General features: G+C 29.6%; 1 protein-coding gene across 2 annotated transcripts in view; it reads right to left on the bottom strand.

The window, feature by feature from the left end:
• Positions 1-20,341, bottom strand: part of LOC103571530 (E3 ubiquitin-protein ligase TRIM9) — a 98,037-nt gene that overhangs the window by 61,388 nt on the left and 16,308 nt on the right. The window lies entirely within an intron of this gene.

Here is a 20,341-nt window from a genome sequence, read left to right as displayed (position 1 = left end):
GACAATGCGTCGAATAAGACTTTTGAGGTTCAAATGCGGATAAAATTATTCCTGTATCTTTTGAGTATTTTGAGGCTCTATCCAGATTATGTTATTCCAGTTTAGTCCTCAAAGTGGTAAAATTGGTCGTAACTCCTACTTTGAGGACTAAACTAGGATAACTTTCTATACTGTTGTCAATCTTAAAATTCTAAATTGATCATCGAAAACCTCATTGAGGACTTCAAGACTTAAATCGGAATTCGCTTTTTGACTCGGGATTCATTTTTTCTGTGTAGACTTGATTTTAAGAAAATTTTATTTGTTCCTCCATTATTAATTATTATTTGTACTCAATATTTAAGCCTCTTACGGATTGAATGTAATATTTTTCAACTCTAATTAGACAAAAAAAAAGTAAGATTATAATTAATTTGCAATACTTATGATCTTTGAAGCATAAAAATTCAGCTGCTTCTTCATAAAGTTAATTTTTGTTTTACTATTTCTTACACGAATTATTTACTTTCCCGTTTTAATTGGCAATGATATATACACATATAGTTGAAAAAAAGGTATATAATATATGTATTTATACATAGCATATAATATTTGTTCTTATTATTTATCTTTCAAGAAGATTTTAATGATGTATATACAAGAAGAAATGGTTATTGTTTTATTGACCATCTTAGTACAGTAAGCGTCGTCTTGTTGGCAGTAGACAGGCAGATGTTTAGTTTGGATGTTTATAATAAACTTTTAGATCTCAGCAACCATCAGGGAAAGCCTTAAAAGCTATAGGAAAACCTTGGCAACATTTTTCTTTGTCGAAATAAATATTTACCATCATCTTTCCATCTCAAACCTTAAGCTTCTGTTTTTCTTCTTTTCTTTTCTCATTTTCTTTCTCTCTCCCCCGTTATTTCGTTTTTAAAATATTTTTTCTTCATTTTAATAATTTTCAATTTTTCACAATAATCTTTTTCCATCACCATCACCCCATTCTCTTTATGGCTGTACCACTATATAAATATATTCAGGAAGAATCTTCTCTCGATGCCCCGCGGACAAACTAATTTCACTAATTTAACTCGACGATGCTGAGTAGAGGGATTAAAGTATAGGGTGTGCAGTCATGTCTCTCGCATTTTCCAGCGATGAGATGAGCTTCGATAAAATTGTATGTTTTACCTCTTTCTCTATCACTTTATTACCATCTTTTTTTATTTATCGCTAACTCTTTTAAACACTCGGTTTTATATCATATATAGAACATCTGATTGTTTGCACGTGCGTTTGTTCATTCAACACAAGAAAAACTACCGCAGCCCTATCTGCTGTAGTTATATATGATATATATGCGTGCATGTATATACATATAGTAGCATAAAATAAAGGGAATGAGAATACCAGACTTATAAGAGGGTTCAACGATGGAAAATAAACTCAAGAGACTCGTCGTTATACTGACGACTAGAAAAATATTTACATATCATGTGCTTTTGAATAATATGCCCGCAGTGCTGTAGGAAAGTTAAGTCTTAATGGATTACATATTTTCAATGTATATATTGTAACCCTCTAATAAAATAACCTATTAATTAATTTTGTTTTTCTTGTTAAGAGTAAGAGGGTAAGTGTTACGAAATATGATAAACGCTTAAAAATAACATTTTTTAACTTTTTTTATTTTTTACCCACCCTATAAAGAAAATCCATGGCATAGGAACCCATAGAAATTCATGTAGAAAAAAGTATGGATTTATATAAGAATCCACATAGGAAACTATGGGTATCTGAATTTTCAAGTAAGAAATCCACACAGGAAACTGAGTACCTTAATTTCCATTTAGAAAACCCACATAAGAAACTGTGGGTACATGGATTTCATTGTAGAAATTTCACATAGAAAACTACAGTGTAAATAAAAGTGTTTTAATTTAAAACATCTAAGTGTTTAGTTGCCATTTAAAGACATTGTAGTCACTTTCCAAGCGGTTGCAAGTGGGTAGAAAGTGACTACAATATATTTAAATGGCAATAAAACACTTAGGTATTTTAAATTAAAACACTTCGATTTACAGTGTATGGGTACCTGAATTCCCATGTAAAAAATTCACATACGAAACTGTAGGTACCTGGATTCCTACAGTTTTATATAAATAGAAGAATAGATTAATATTCTTATAGGAAACCGTATGGGAATCCATCCAAAAATACCACGTAGAAACCCACATAGGAATCTAGACTGCATTCCCACATGAATTTTTTTCGATAAGGCAAATATAAAAAATATGTTTATTAGTTAACAAATAAATATTTTATAGAATAATAGTCACGGTAAAACTTTTTAAAGATTCCATTTTCGTATACTTTTCTCAAATTAAAATAAGTATAAAAATAAAAAAAAACGAAAACTTATTTTGCACAATGAAATTTGCATAATTACTGTGAAAAAGTTGTTATTTCGCGTGAAAGCAAAATGATAAACGTAAAATGTATATAAGGATTAGTTTAACAGCCAAGGATAGTTGTACGATGATGGGGTTAGGTAAATATACTGTCGCAAATATATACATATACATATGCGTATGTAAACGAGAACATTTTAGAATTACCATGTTGTGTATACTAGTTTGCTAAATATTATACCTAAATGCAACACAAGTGTCCGTGTGAAAACGAGCTTTAGGACTGACGCCATTTCTGGTAACTTCCGGTTTATAGCTTGTACAAATACCCTGAAAAGTTAATGCAACCATTTTCACTGAAATTTACCCAGAAAATTTTAAAACCATGTTTTACTTTAATATGGTTTTGAAACTTTTTTTTTTAACCGTTTTGGGGTTGATTTTTTTAAACAAACAGCGTCTATAGACTTGCATAAATTATAATACACTGAGTAGAATTTTTCGTGAAATGAGTCGTTTAGTTTTATCACTGGAAAAAGTTTTTCTTAGTCCATTAACGTATAATCGTTATCTAGTTAACAAAAATTATCTATTAGCACACATTATGCCCAATATTGTGGGCAGTAATAATTTTACAAGTATTATATTAATAATAATAACTATCTGCGGTTGAAAATAATTCATTTCAACAACAAAAGTAGTATTTTCAACACAATCTAATTACAAAATGATTACACAGAATTTTGTGCACTTCAATATGAACAGATATGGAATATTAACATTTAATTAACTTCTCTTGCTATAAATTTCAATGTATCCAAATATTTGTATAATTAAATTTTAGTAATATTTAATACCATACGTTACAAAATTCAATATTGGTATAAGCATATTAATGTTTGTAATGCATGAAAAAATTTACAGCAATTAATTACGTTTAATGAAAATATTTTTTCATATTTAATTAATATATTATGATTTATTTTATTCTCATTACTATATTTTATTATTTTCTGTTATTGTAGCATCTCATTATTCCTCATCAGTTAATAAACTTTTTATTACTTTAATTGCAATATTCCATCTGATTACATTGAAATGAAAAATGAATAAACAAAACGATACTATAATTACAAAGTTTATTAATCCGAAAAAAAATAAACTAGTGTAATTATTTATCGTCATATGTCTGCAATCCATAAAAGACTGCACCGGTACAGATACGCAGTGATGTGAAGAAAACCATCTGTCCTCTTTTAATTATTATTATTTTTTAACTAATTAATTAATGCTGAGTTAGTTCAAGTAAGTCAAGTATTGCCACTTGACTGTTATCGAAAAATGTTCAAGAGTCACAAATTGACATTTGACGTTGATACAAACTTTACTCGTTACAGTATGTATGTCATCAATCACTGCATTGATCTGTTTTTTATTTTTATTGAGTACTTTTTTTTCCTATCAAACTCATCAACGATTCACCAGTAGTTTCATTCGTCTCGTTATTTATTTTTTTTTTTTTTTCATTCCCATCCTGCTGTTTCTATTCGCTCTCAATGTCCCTGATGGCTGATGTGTTTTTGCAAGCGATACATGAGTGCCGGGACAAAAAAGTGCATGGGAAGAGATGACTCCATCGAGTTCGTTTCCCACCGGAGGTCATATCAAAACGCGATTTCTGGCATACTCACTAGTCAATCCACCAACGTACTTTGTTGGTTTTTCGCTTTTTTTATCATTTTTTTTTGGATCCATAATTCCTCTCTTCGCGTCAGTTTTCATCTCTTACTATACACCGAACTCATCTCTTCTCTTCCTGGAAAAGTAATTTCCTGACGGAAATCCATGCGATTATCCCCAAGTGAAATAACATTGCTCTTGACGGAATCACCTGCAAAGTCTTACAGTCTCTGTGACTTTCAAGACCTTGTCATGTACTTCCCGAGTAGAGTGCTGCTGGATTAAGCTATTGAAAATTTTTACTTATCTTATTTCTTACTCCGTTTGCTAAATTTTATTACACGTACAACTGTCATAATGTTGGTTTTGCGTCAAAGTCAACGTCAAATTACACCAGTAATTCATGCCAACACTTTTCTGTCACTATTGTAAAATAATATTTTGCATATAAATATACCTGCATATTTTTTCACTTGAACTGTTATTTTAATAATAAATTATACTGTTTTAAATTTTTGAAACATTGTTTTTTTTTCATCACCCACAGAATGTCACAACACAAAAATAGTATTGAGGTGTCGGTTGCGATTAATTCCATTAGAAGAATTGCAAAATAATCAATTTTAATGATAATCATTAATAATTGTTATAATTAATAATGCATACAATTTGGTCAAAATTAATTATTTAATTTTATTTATCATAAATAATTCTGCCATAAATAACGAAATGATTGAGGTCAGAGTAGGTTAAATGTTCAATTTCCCGCTATAAAAATTGAAAATTTTCAAAAAAAAGGAAGTCATTGGTTTCGGTCAGATTTTTGAAAATCAAGTTTTTATCGGGTCGATATTTTGAGGTCCCATGAAGCTACTGAATTTCCAGGTGAATGTCCGCACACACATGTGTGAGTGTGTGTGTGTGCAAACTAATTTTTGTCGTACATCTTTGGAACGAATCAACCGATTTGAATGTTCTTTGCAGTAATCAAAGTTATCAAGATTTAGTGATTCCATGACAACTGATCCCAGACAATTGATCCCCGACAATCAATCCTACAGACAACTAATCCCACCGACGAGATTCAACTGACAATTGGCCCAACCGACAACTGATTTTCTAATTCATCAGCTTCATCAAAATCTTGATAACTTTTATTATCATCATCTTCAAAATCTTTATTTTCATCATTTTAAACCGTATGTCGATGGGATAAGATGACGGTGGGATCAATTTGTAGGGATCACTTGTCGTGGTATAAAATTGTTGGGATCAGTTGACGGTACATTAGATTTAGTTGATTAAAGTTTGAAGTTAATCGCCCGAAGAGTTTCCAAGTTATTTAAAAAATAAAAACCAAAAATTTATTTTTTTAGTATTTTATTGCATAACTCGTAAACCACTGGACCGATTTGTTTTAAAATTTAATCAAAGCTAAGTCTCGAAATGTCCTTTCGATTTCCACAAAGCATATGAAAACCTATGGGTTTATTCCAAAAATATCATGAGACAAAAATTACTTTTTTTCACTGAAATATTTTTTTCTTTTGCCCAAGCACAAAAGTTTACAAATGATAACGTTTTTTAACCTCTTGGAACTCGAAAATAGCGGGAGGTTTTGAATTAGGCTTACAGGGTCAATCGTTTTTCAGATCTTTTATATTTTAAATTGGCATTGATATTTATAGATCTACTTAAATTCATACAGATCTCATTAGATCTAGAATTTTCTCGAAAAATTTTTTTAAGTCTTACAATCTCCTTGAAAATGATAATTTTGAAGTTTTTTAGGTTAGCAATTTGATTTTTTAGCTTTAATCTACATTTTCTACGTGGGTCTACATTTAATACAAAAGTTTTAATGTAACTACATAAAGTTTTTAAATATGCTGCCTAACTTAAGGTAATAAAAATTATATAAATGATTGCATAATTTTTTGTATGCTCATAAATTAATTGTGAAGTATGAAAAATAAAATAGAATTATGTATAAAACATGTATGATTAAATATTTAAAAAAAAAAATATCAAAAGCTTTTAATTCTATGAGTATGAAAAAAAAGTAAAATGGCCGAGTTTTCATACATAACATAAATACAGACATAAAGAGATTTTCTCGGTAGAACTAAAAAAAAAAGTTTTGACACTCGTGTGTGCTCAATGAATTTATTTTAAGTTTAAAATACACAGACCTTAAAAAAATTTTTTAAAAGCAAAAGAGAATAAGTTGTATGTCAAGAGTTATATAAAAAGAGCATCTTCATTTTGTGAAGCTTAAAAAACTTGAAAGTTTTCGTTAAACTGCCAAAAGCATTACGCTCTGATACCTCAGAGAAAAAGTAAAAACTTTTATCTTACTGTCAGCTTAGACAACTCTTCACATTCTTTAATTAATAGAGAATAGAGGGGCAAAGGTTAAAATTCACAAGTTGGCCAGCGATAACATTGCATAACCTTCAATCGCCCTAGGGGTTCAGCTGCTGACGATGAACCAATTATCGCGCTTGATTCGTGAACCGGAACCTCTTATGGAAAATCAATAGTTACCCTGGACATAAACTTTCTCATCAAATTTATATCCTATTCTAACTTCCGGAGATATTTTTCTCCGCGAAAAATAAAATTAATGAAACTCTTTAAATCCATTAAAAATTTTTAATTTAAAATTCTTTAAAACTTTTTTACCTTTCATTTAATATTTAAAACGAGGATTTTTTGTATCAATAACCTTGACGCTTTCTGCAACGATTATTTATAAGTCCATGAGCGTACACACTCTAGAGCGTTTGTAAAATAAGTACTCGAGTAAAAAGAAAAGAAATGAAATGAAAAGGTAAAAAGAAAGAAAAAAAAAGATAAAGGAACGAGTGGAGAATAAGTAAAATGGATGAAGACGAACTTGTTTTATTTCATACCCTAAAGAACTACATGAGGATGATGACGTAACAGACGAGGACGACAGTTTGCTCGATTATGAAAGGGAAATTCAAGTGGAACCGGTGTAGTGTTGTAACTGCTATACTACTATTAGAAGGGCTGTGTGCTCCTATACACATCGTGGGAACGTGGTGTAAACGCGAAAGGATTCGGCACACGCCAGTGCGCGAGGGTGGTATAATAAGGACACTTGTCGACCGCCCGCTTGAATAATTCCAGACTCGATTCACCGCAGTTGAAAAAAAATATAAAAGTATAAAAATATTATGAAAAAAATTTGTCGCGACTTTCCCTTTTCACTTCCTAATTATCGTCTCGATAAATTCATAAGCTACGTGTTTGGTATTTTAATGTATTCAATGAGGCAAAAATTTGTTACTATTATTATTATTATCATTATTTTTTTTTGCAATGCAATTACGATAATAATGAATGGTATAATTAAAGTGATAACGTATAAGTAAAAAATAAAGAATTTTATACAATTTCATTTGTCGTGTTCATTGTCAGAACTTATCAGTAATTTTTATTGATGCATAAAATTTAATTATAAATTATTCATGCAAATAAACTCGCTGATTTTATCATGATAATAAAATTCGTATGAGTCCATTAAAAATATTTCACGCCTTATTTAATTATCTATATGATGTCAATTTATTTTATTTTCATTTATTAATTGCTCATTGTAATTAATGATAAAAAATTATTAACATGTAGTGTAATTTATTATTATTATGTTTGTTTTTTAATTTCCCGCTATGAAAATTGAATATTTAAAAAAAAATGAAAGTTATTGCTTTCGGTTCGATTTTCGAAAATCGAGTTTTCATCGAATTTCGACATTTTGAGGTTCTAGGAAGCTATTCTGACTATTTTCGGATGAACATCCGTCTATCTGAGCGTGCGCGTGTGCGTTGCGTGTGTGTGATCTAATTTTTGTCGTATATGTTTGGAACGACCTTTGAACATACTTGGCGGCAATCGAAAGGGCTCATCAAGATTTAGATCTGATCAGATTTTGAAGTCGATAGGTTGAGTAGTTTACGAGTTATTCGAACAATTGAAATTGAAAAAAAAAAAAATTTTCAAGATTTTTTTCGTATAACTCAGAAACTACTTACACGATTCACCTAAAAATTTAGTCAGTTTTTAAAGAGCCCTCTCAATTGGCGCCATGTAAGTTTAAATCGTTTGATGCGTTCTAAAGATATGGTACGACCAAAATTCGTTTTTTTTTTCGCTAAAATGTATTTTTTTTTTTTGCCGCATAAAAAAAACTAGTTTTTTGAGATCACAGAGCTTAAGAATTTACAAATATTAGTTTTCCGAGTTCAGTGAGCTCAAAAACAACGGGAAGTTTAGGATTGACCCTGCGGGTCAAACATTTTTAAATGTTTTTTTAAAAGCTACCAATAATATTCAATGAATCATTGTTATGAAAAAAAAATCATATGAATTTGTAATAAATATGAATATGTAGCATTGCTAGTTGTTGGAGATAATTCCCTAGAGGCTGATGTTATATTTATAGGTACGTATCGCATATTGTTTCATATAAATATTGATTTTATTAAAAATGTTGACAATATTATTGTTTGTAGAAAAATTTTATTTATTATATATTATTTATTTTACTAATATCAACAAAAATAATGATTAATAAAAAGCATTTTTATTTATGAATAAAATGATATCAATAAACACAATAATAAATATTGTGTACTTCTGATAAAAACTTCAATGGAATTTTTGCTTTATTCTGTTCACAGAAATTTCATGAAAGATTACAAGTAAAATATCAATTTTTTAAATGTCAAAACATAAATAGTTTGTGTTATAAAAATATCTCAAATTTTATCTGTGGATCATCAACTTTTTTTAAGAGGAGAAAACGTATCGTTTCTGCCCCCTAAAATGATTTCTAATTGCATTTTAGCACTTTTAGAATCGCATTCTCTTATTATTGTAAACCCTAATATTATGAATCAAGTTTTACTTTGACCCCGAATATTGGACCAGAATAAAACTGATATTGAATAACGGTTTATTCAAATGCATGAAAAATTTTGTGACCCAACAACAAATTGAAAATTAATAAAAAAAAATTGAAACATGTGTTAATACATAAAATACATGAATAAAAAAAAAATATAAATATATTCATAGTATCTTGGAATAAAAAATCCGAGTTTTACGGTTCGATGAAATTATCAGTACCTATTACTGCAACATCGAATAGCAATATAATCCTGCAAGCGGTTGTTGAGCGGATGATACTTCGAAAATGGTCCATCAAACCTCCTCTTTCCATCATGCACTATACACTATACACTAGCCCACTCTGTACACTATACAGGAATATTCTGTATACATTTATGTATACATAAAGCTATGGAACATGAGGGAGATTGATGCAAGATATAAATTTACGCATGAACGCAACTATGGGCGTGGATACGGTGAAATTGATGACCCGCAGATAACTGGTTGATCCGCGACTGGGACCATATTATTCATTACATCTATATATAATGTTGAAGGTGAAAAACTTGCCGTGCCCCGAGTATCATCAATGAACATTCATTTCAAACCTTCCATCACAATACTAATGAATTTACTTATCAATCCATTACTCATGCTTGACCTACTTCAACAATTTCAATCAAGTCGTATATCATAAAAAAAAGTTGTGATCAAAAATAAATTGTTGAAAATATTTACTTGAAGTTTTTCGGGCGTGACTTTTCGGTGATAAAATAAATTTTAAATTATTTGGTAAATTGACATCATTAGTAGTCTATAGTAAAGTTTAAGAAAAAAGTGAATGTTTCAATTAAATTTTCGAGTTTTGGACGACAGAAATAACATCGTTAGAACGGAAAATCGTAGCAATAATAAAGGACGCCGGCTAGTACTATTCAACAGCACTCAGGAAATTGTGTGCATCTTGCAGAAATAAGTCGTAAAATAAGAAATTGTCAAATAAAAGCTTGCAAACGAGTAAAGTAACAGTAAAATGCAGGAAAAAAATTCTAAGAGACATGATAAGCGAACAAAAGTAGAAAAAAATGTTAAAAAATTTCAAGATAAACGAAATTAAACTCCAATAAGAATGCATGTCTTCTTAAAGATGTAAATAAAAAAAAAATTCATTCAAATATTAAAATTCTACTCTTAAGAATTTAAATACTCATTACATTGCGTCATTTCCAACCTATCTACTTTTGTGTTAACGTGACTTTATTTTTTTTCTTTTTAAGAAAAAATTCTCACTTCTATGAAAATTTTATTCTAGGCTTTAGCAACTTGACTAAAAAACTCAACGAAACTCAACAATTATTCCAGATATAAATGCATTCATGTAAAAAAAATAAAAACTAAAACTTTATATACATTGTCTACTCTTATTCCTATACATTTTAAACCGTTTAAAATTTTTTATTTGATCTACAATAGAAATAACTTTGATTAAAATCATTCAAGAATAAAATCATGTATTAATCGGAAAAAAATAAAAATACATTGAAGAAAAAAACTGGTTAAAAGTTTAATTCAAATATAACACGCAAACATCCAGTTTAATAACTGAAACGTCAGTTTAATTAATAGAACGTAATTGGCGCGTATAAACCCGCTTCACTCGTTTAGACATAACAACTATGATCGACTTTACCAGCGTATTCAATCGACGCATCGTATTACGGAAACACGCGAGAACCAAGTGTAATTTTCACAATCAAACTAATGCTACTAACTCGGGGTCTCAACAGTCTTCAAGAAGAAGGTATATAGCAAAGGATAGAATAATATTAAGGATAAGCTGAGTAATAAGAACATGAATAGTAAAAACATGTATATATAGAGGGATAATAAAGTCTAAGAGAGGAAAATAAATGAGCAAGCTTTATATAAGAGAACAATCGCGGTAAATGATTAGGGGTCAGAGAGAGATAACCAAACGTTTAACTGATGGGTAGTTAGCTGGCTATTTAAATCTTAAATATAATAGTGGCTGATATATCAGACATAAACTTGGCTATTGACGAGATGGTAAATCTAAAGGACCTCATTATACAGTCTTGTTTATCTATTATATTTATGTATATATGTATATGAAATATCTCAGCACGGTTCTCTAAACTCCTGAGTACTAGATAGAGTATAATAAGCATGGAGATGATGTTTATGCTGATAATGGCAAGGTAAATTTGTTTGATCAAGCAGAAACATCTCGGAAAGGTAATTCTAGAAATTGAAGAGGATCTACTTCAATTGTTTATCGCTCTTACTCTATCTTCAAGTATTATATCCCTATATTTCTCTATTTATTTATAGTCTCTTAAAGACAAAAGCAGAACAGAATTGCTTCACCAAACCAACCGATGCTCATTCAACAAAGGTAATCATAGTAATTATTCGATACTCGACTCTATACAATGCTTTCAATATTAACTAGTCGATATTTTTTTATTGTATTTCTAGAATATGTACAAAAAAAGAGAAAATAAAAGAGCAAATGAGCTCCTTGAAGAAAAAATGCTGATATTTTTATCTTTTTATTGTTTCCGCTTGTTTCCAATCGTTGAGCAATTTTCTATCATAAAAAAAAGTAAATAGTGATTCCACGTATTGCATACATTTTATTTAGTTTTGCAGAAACTTCGTGTATGCGAATATTTTTTTTATGCAGAAAATTATACTCATACACGAAGGAAAATTTCAAGTATATATTCCTAGCCGATTTAAAAAGTATAGTTGATATTAGTTTACGAGCATACTAATGATTACATTGCCGCAATGTAACCATTACTATGCTGCATAGGCCTAAATCCAATACAGCAATCCTGAATTTACTAGAAATAAAAGTAAGAAATACTTGAAAACAAGTACTTGACAACATAGGATTCATTACTAGAAACATATTAGAACTTACTATGTGATATATTAAAATTTACGTTATTTTCATTATCTTGGATTGAATACTGAACGACAAAATAATAATTACATTACTTTTCGCCGAACATAGTAAAGTCGACTCTTTAAAAGTGTTCACTTTCGGGTCTGTAGGGGAATATAGGGGAGCCTGGGGCACGAAGGCCCCCCTGGGGCATAAAGGCCCTCTTCAAAAATTAGGTAAAATTTTTTTTTTTTATTTTCCGTCAAAGTATGACCTTCATAATGTTTTTAGTATATTTTAAGTCAATACGTGATATGAGGGGCAAAACGGACAACTCGAAAAAAAAATTATAAAGAAAAAATTATTTTTTTTTTATTTTCCGTCAAGTTAATTTTTTTGTGACAATTTTTTTTTTTTAATGGTCCATTTTACCTCATACATCACATACTGGCCTAAAACGTCATAAAAACATTATAAAGGTCATAACTTAACGGGAAATAAAAAAAAAATTTTTGTTGATAATTTTTTGGAGAGGAGGCCTTCGTGCCCCAGAAAAAAAACAAATTTTTTTTTCGATTTTTTGCAAAATTTCTACTTATTCTTTCGATATCGACGGAAAATAAATGAATTTTATGGTTAAAAGCCACAAAAAGAAAAAACCGGCTTAAGGGGGCCTTCGTGCCCCAGGCTCCCCTATTTTCGAGAAATACAGCCCTCCCACTATCATACCATTATACTCGATTTGGTCGTAGATTTTATTTGCAGATTCGACTCTCTCTAAGTTTCTGTCTTGAATTTAGCCGCTGTGAAAAACTATTCGTGTATAGAAACTATATATATATATATATATATATATATACAAGTACTATTGTTTGGGACAGATTCAGAGGGTTTGAAAAAGTAAATGACTGTCCATTGGTGGGACAACGACTAAACTTTAAAATGAGGGGAATGGACATTTTCAGAGTGGCCACGTAGAGACTCGACTGTAATAACAGCATGAGATTTCTCTCTATGGAAAGATATGAAAATTTTCTTCATTATAAGAAACTTAGTGATTTCCCGGGTCAAAAATAACGATTCTGGCGTAATTTAAAAAAATGGAAAATGAAGCAGGTCTAGCAAAACGAAAACAAGTGAAGTTTAGGTTTTTTTCTTAATAAATGAAAAACACGTTTTAAAATATGAATACACAGTTGGGTTTTGACTAAATTGTCTTACGTTATCGATTTACGCCTAAGTCGAATTAAAACCACGTTGACTTGATTTTTTAAGTTAAAAGAAAAGTAATTGTAGTCCAAATCAAGTTAATTTCGTCAAAAGTAAGTCAAATAAATGAAAAAAGTCAAAATCAAGTTATTTTTTTGACCTGGGTCATTGAAATAATAAATTCGTTAACTAAATGCTCGTATAATAAATTTATCATCTTAATATTCTAAGAAGATATTTAATTATAAATCTTCTTCAGACGATTATGAAAAATTTATCGTAAATTTCATTTTCTATAAAAATAATTTCGAAGAGTAATTTCTTATTCTCCTGGCTCATATTTAAAATTTTAATAAAATTTCTTCGGTTTAATAATTCGTAATCAACGTTATAAAAAAAAATTTAAAGTTCACATCGTAACACTATTGCCCCTACATACGAGTTTAGAGTCTGTCAGTTTCGTTAATTACTAAACTATGGAAATGACGACGCGATCTTGCGGTTTCTCATGCCAAAACTGTTGCTCAAGCGTAAGCACAGTGCCTATGGCCATCAAATTAATATGCGACGTGGCTTCCAGCCGCGTATACGTCGGCAACGCGAACCACTTGGCACTTTGACGGCATAAATTTATGAATTGGTATGAGAGGCCAGGTGAAAACCAACAAGACCCTCCGATCCATCTTGAATAATTTTGAATAAATACTTTTTATTATTTTTTTTATCCATAATATATATTTCTCAATATTTCCATCTCTTTTATTTTCACCCTTATACCTTAGTCTCCCTTTTTATATCATTTTTTGTCTTTTCCGCTCTCTTCTGCTCTGTCTCTACTCATATTAATCTATTTCTTCCACGAAATCGTTTGGACAACGATGTGGAGCATCAAAGAAAATAAAGGCATTGGCGTCGTCAGCAATTGACTAAAAATACCCTTCCACGAATTGCAATTTACAAAATTACCAAGGCATATAATGCCATTTAATTTTATTAGTTAATTACAACAAAGTTATCACCCACTTAACTAATTTTTCAAGTCCTTACCAATTCCAACATTTAATTAATTTTTCAGACAAAAAAAAGCCGTCATTTTTTTTTTTTTTTTTTTCATTAAAAGAGGGTAAAATAAATGTGTAGCGATAAATAATGATTTTTCTATCAAGATACATATGATTAATTGAACACTGATATTACAAACGAATCGTTATTTCAACATAATCGATTTGGAAATTAATTAACGTTGAATAATTACTCAGCAACGTTGTGGTTATCACGTCAAAGCCACATTCTCATGTGTATTATACTCTCTCTTTCTCTCTCACTCCTTTACTCTCATCTCTTTTAGCTATGCAGTTTGCAATTACTATTTTCTGAATGATATATTTGCTAAACACACAAAATTAATTAAACCCAATGCGGAAATATATACACGTAATTATCATTACTTGTGTTCACGTTGAATCATTATCGGTCTTTAGGACAAAATCCATTGACGATTACATGTCACCGTGTAATGATATAATAACCTTAGCTACCATTATAAATAAACATCAAAGCACATAATCGGTTTAGATTTGAGAACCTCGTAAGCGATTAAGTTTAATTAATCACAATATGGTTAGTTATTTTTAAAAAAATGAATATATTTAGTCATAGTTAGCCATCTAGCCGTAGTATTCCATCTACCCAATGTGATTATAAATTAATATCCGGTTTTATATGCTAAGCAAGCGCCTATATATTTTAATATGAATTATGTAATAATAACCAAGTAGTTTGTATACCGCTGACTTCTCTATATCATTAGAGGAACATGAAATCTCATCAAGAAAGCATTAGACGTATTAATTATACAAAGATTCTTAAGATTGTATCATTATAGCTGTATCTATATATACACGATAATAATTTTGAGATAATTCTAGTTTCTAGTTTCAGTAATTAACGTATTCGAAATAGTTCCGTTGGCTTAATCCGCAAATTTAACCACTACCGTAACCAAAATGTGCATCAGTAGTACTGTTATAGTAGCAACAGCAACAACAGTAGCATTTGCGGAAACCAAGCACTCGAGACTGATTTCGTTCATCGATCAATCACAAAATTGCCACAGCTTGTACGCATTATATATATATATATATACTCATATGTGTGTGTGTACACGCATATACCATACACACCTATGCACACACTCGTAGTATTACCGTACTTGTGGCAATTTATCAGTCTAATCATGGACGAAGTGATTCCCTAGTGCATTGAGTATATAGATGATGAGGGTGTATGGGAAAGCGAGAAAGAGAATAATTTAGTGTGTGTGAGTGAGTTCACAAATGAGATTCTCTGACATCAGAGTAGGGTGGAAGAACATGTCCCATATGCCAGGAAGTTACCAGGTGTTTCGCAGACCGACTGGAATGGAAGGGCCAAGCAACGATTGTCAGACGCACCCACGCGACACGCGATATCGCGGCCAGCTGTCACCACCACCATCGACAACTCTGTGCATCTCATTCCATTTGTATTAAGAGGAAATGTGTGTAAGTGAGAAGAGAGAAAAAAGAGAGATCAAGGTGAAGGGTTATGTCCAGCTCAATATACAACGGAAGTGGCTAAAAGTTCCTGATAACTCGTAGATTTACATCCATACAGTTTTCGATGTATATATTTACACGATCCCTTATGAGTAAGTGTTTCTATATGTATGTGTTTGTAGGTCCGGAGACATTTGAGATTTATGTTTGAGGGTGTTTAAGTTTATTAGGGTGTCGAGTACCTCTCGTGATTCGTCTTTTGGACGATAATTATCTAATTTAGATATTAAACATTATTTATTCTTCAATGTTTTGTTTATATTGTTATTTGTTTTTTATTTTACTGAAATAAAGTAGGGGTGTGCCAATTTTTCGAACATACGAATTATTCGAATCGAATCGAATCAAAATTTTGAATAGTTCAAATTTTTCTAAAATTTTCTATTGAACGACTTGAAATTGTAATAATTTTTGGAATAATTCAAATTTTTGTCAGAAATAAATAGAGCTTAGACACGAATCTACGAAAACATTATTTTTGGTTACTTTAAAAACTTAGCTCTCCATAAAATAAAAATTGAATATTTGAAAGCTTACCGAAATTTTCTTGATTCGAATCGAGTGATTTCAAAAGTTTCAAATTATTCGAAAAGATTAGAATTATTTGATTGAAAATTTGAATGAAATAGATATATTCGATTTGATTTAATTCAAACCTGATTCGCACACCTCTAAAATAAAGGTATTTTTATTTTATTTTATTGAAGATTAGTATGCAAATGGTTCGAAATAAAACTTTATAAAAATAAATTGACCGGTACAATGAAAAATTTAAGCATTCGGCATTAGTTAAATAAATAATCTTGTTTGTTATAAAATAAATGAAAAAAACATGGACATATACCGCACCGGAAATTTTTTACACGGTCTATTTATTTTATTTAAATTGCTTGTGAATATTTATCGTAAATTTACGCTGTGTAGAAGCTGAATTTTTTAGTGTAAAAAGTATTTTAAAAAAAATCCATTTAATATTAATCATCTAAAAATTCTATAACTTCCTTGATTATACTTTTTTTTTCAACAAAAAATTGTCAATATAATGAAAAATCTAAAAAATATTTATAAACACATGAAATTCTATATCCCATATTTTTGTGGGTTCTTTCCGGATATCACGTGCTTTACTCTAAAATTCACGCCTACTCTTGTTCAAGATACTTTTTACCTATAAAGTTACTTCTTTACACCTAGAAACCTAATCATAAATTACATGGCAAAAAAAGTTGTGTAGTTATCCCAAAAACGGTTGGCGTGAAATTTTTAACATTCTCGTGTGTAGATTTAACATAACATATTATTTTTGTGTACTAGAATTTTTTTTTACGTGGGTTTTACACTTTCCGAATAGAATTAAAAAGCTAATCTCGGATTTTTGTAATATATTGGCTTTTATTTATATGATGTGTAAAAGCTATACAGAAAAAAAGAATTTCTTGGCGCAAGAAATTTTTTGTTTTCAATTCATAATGAAAAAATTTTCTTGGAGCGAGTGAAATTTTTTTACGCCGAAAAATCCTTTTTTTCTGTGCATAATGACTAATACTTTAATGGAGTGATGGTATCAATGTCAACAAAATTTGATTTAATAAATATAATGTATGTTTTTAGTGACACTGATTGATTATTTCTTATTGTTATAGTTATGACAGAATTCTTAATAATAATAAAGTAATAAATAAAATTAAGTAATAATTTTTCATCAAATCATATATACTGTTAACAATTATAATAATAAATGATTATTGTAAAAATTAGTTTCTGCACAGAAAGAAAATATTTCACAGCGCAAGAAATATTTTACAGTATGAATTGAAAACAGAAATTTTTTCGGAGTATAGGAAAATTTTTTGCCGCAAGAAAATGTATATATTAACGCTCCGATTTAAGTCAAAACTCATTTAAATTTTAATTTTGATCACTTACATTGATTTCTACCTGAATACATTTATTTTATCGAACACGATTGAAAATAAAAATTGAAAAAACGGTTGTTTATCAATGACTTTCGATTCATAAATTTTCAAACTTTAACATAAAACGTAACTTGTTTGAGCTTAAAAAACTCACAAAAAAATAGTAGTATGCAAGAGTATTTTCAACTTCGAAGAGCTCGAAAATGTATTCACACTAATTTTTTCGAACTCCTTGATCTCGAAAACAGTAGGATGTTTTGGGGCTGGCCCGCACTCTCTAAAAATGAATTAGTGAAAATTCACCGAAAATCAATGAATAGTCACTATTTCTACAGCAATAAGTATACCACTAATTCAACCAGTGGTATACTTATAGCTGGTTTCCAGTGAATATTCACTAATTAGAAGTGAATTTCACTGATTCATTTTTAGAGAGCAGAGCCAATCGTTGCACAGATTTTTTTAATGTGAATGCATATATAAAATATAGTTAAAATCGAAATTACTCTCTAAAATCGGATTAGTGAAAATCACGTGACAATCACTATTTAGCAGTGAATAGTCACTTACCGCCAGTGAAAAGTATACCACTATTTGAATTAGTGACATACTTTTCACTAGTAAACAGTGAATAGTCAAAATTTTCACTGTTTCAAATTTAAGAAAGTGCAAAATTTGTCCAGTCTGTTGCCAACATAATTTCCAGCAACTTCAATAAAAAAAATTCATTCTGTTCAAAATCATCGTTCTTTTATACTTCAAATAATCAGAGGCTTAATAATAAACATAAACTGACATAAAATGTTAATGTTAAATTATTAATAAGCATTTGAATAATTTGAAGTAATGAAATCCAATAGAATAAATGAGCTTCTGAATTATTTATTATTTATAAAAATATATTGTCAGCATTTAAGATAAAGCTGACAAAGCTGGTTATTTACTCTGATTAACTATATAACAAGATAAGAAAGTTGACACAACTATTGACACACTCCTTGGCTTACTCATTACGCTGTCAGCAAAATATAAACTACTGTGCTAAACAAAATTACTATTTTCTCAATTACATACATTACAAACATCAAGCATAAACAAGAAAACAACATACAATCAACATCAACTCTGTATATAATGAAGATAATTAATGAAAAAGCTGCCTTGTAATTTTTGATAACTTTTTAACTTATCGACTTAATAAAAAAAGTAAATAAATAAACAAAAGGTTATATCTTTCTCTAATTAAAAAACCTCCGTAAAAAAATGCAAATTACTTTACTCTAAGAACTTGTCGACTAGCTTCGTTTACATGTTTTATGTACACAGCACCAAGTTGCGTGTTTCATGGCTCAACGAGTTTGTTCCATCGTGAAAGTATTAAGTACAGAGTGTAAGAGAGATGGTTAATATGAACAAGTGAGAGAAATGAGAATGAAAAAATAAAAAAATAAAAAAACATGTAAATAAAGAAAAAAATAAAAATAACGGCCAGAAACCACGATAACGCTGCCGCGCTGTGTAAATTCAAAGATTGATTCGTTAAGCTTTGACACGATTAAATTTTATTCCTGAAAATTTACTTCGTATACACACACATTTATATGTATATATATTTGATAAATGTATAGATATATAATGTGTAAAGGTGTAAAGGTAACTAGGTCAATGGTCTCTTGTTCTCTGTACCCAGTCAAATGTTTGTACATCGCCAAGATAAAATTTATTACGCCCCAGAGGTAGTGAATCTGAGGCACTGCATTTATGGAGTTGCATTTAATTTAAATTCTCACTAATATTTTTAGATATTACTTTAAATATTTAATGCTGCTATTTAATTTCCTTGTCCAAAAAATAATAACTAATTATTAAATTTTTAAATTTTAAAATAAAATATATTATTTTTGAGTTTTCGTAAAATAGCTTTTACGAGGTACTTTTGTATAGAAAATAAGTAGGCTACAATCTTGTGTTTGATTACGTAATTTGTAAGGTTTAAAATAACGTGACCTCTTTGGATGGAGTTAAAGAGGAGTTTAATTTTTCCAATTAATCTTTATATTATTTTTGATTTAATTGCAAATAGAAATTTAAATGATTTAAAATAGTCAGTTAAAAAAATATTTTTCAATTCATTAATAAGAAAAACATTTATTTTAATTTAAATCATTGTGATTTAATGAGCAAGTTAAGAATATGTGAAATAATAATGACCAGAAATGATTAACCCTTCGCTGGTCACGTCGCGGGGAATCGTCGTAATATTAATTTTCTTACAGCGTTGCCAACTCTATTGACAACATATGACATCCATATTAGTTTTATTTATTTCGGTTCCATATATTTGGCAACGTTGAGAATAAAATTTCACTGTCTAGTTTGGTCGCGCTCGTGGCAAGTCGCGGTGATAACACGTTTATTCGTCATTTACTATTTAATATATAATTAATAAAAATAATTATAACTTTAGAAACTCTTTTAAAATGTTTTTTTTTTCTTTTTTTTTTTTTTTTATATTACACGCAGAAAAATTTTTAGTAAAAATTACCCAAAAAATTTGATGCTGTGAGGACCTGTAGTAAATGCCTCAATTTTTCTCATGTACATTGCAAAATATACTACTCGATAGCATGTAAATGAAGTGCAATTTCTACTAACATCATAGTAAAAATTTAGTTACTGACTAGATGTCCTTACAGTACCAAACTTTAT

This window comes from Microplitis demolitor, chromosome 3 (genome assembly GCF_026212275.2).
Source record: "Microplitis demolitor isolate Queensland-Clemson2020A chromosome 3, iyMicDemo2.1a, whole genome shotgun sequence".
Lineage (NCBI taxonomy): Eukaryota > Metazoa > Arthropoda > Insecta > Hymenoptera > Braconidae > Microplitis > Microplitis demolitor.
Note: the sequence above shows the minus strand (reverse complement) of the source record. Positions and strands in the feature narration are given on the sequence as shown.